The sequence below is a fragment of the Egretta garzetta genome, unplaced genomic scaffold (assembly GCF_000687185.1).
Source record: "Egretta garzetta isolate BGI_Z169 unplaced genomic scaffold, ASM68718v1 scaffold339, whole genome shotgun sequence".
In the NCBI taxonomy this organism is placed as follows: Eukaryota; Metazoa; Chordata; class Aves; order Pelecaniformes; family Ardeidae; genus Egretta; species Egretta garzetta.
In genome coordinates, this window is record NW_009260800.1 from 458,997 (window position 1) to 459,346 (window position 350).

Sequence of the window (350 nt, forward strand, 5' to 3'; positions counted from 1 at the left end):
TTGGCAGCGGTTCCACCGCGGCCGTGTGCTGCTGAGCCCCACCGCCCGCTCTTCTCAGGCCCTGCTGCCCCCAGGAGCCGCTCTCCCGGCCTCAAATCAGAAAAGTCCTCACTTTCCACACCATGCCGTGTTACCAGAATCTTATTTATAGGCAATACCATATTCTTTACAGACCCCGTATTTAGAAATGGTACCACATGGCAGACGAACTGGGGATCAAAGAGTAAAGGGGGGGTGTGTGTGTGTGGCCTGCAAGGACCAATGTCACAAAGGTCCTGTAGGCATCAGAGAGCTTGTCTGACCTTAATCCATGCCTGAGCGCAACTACTCTGGTGCTCCTGGTAGTTTTG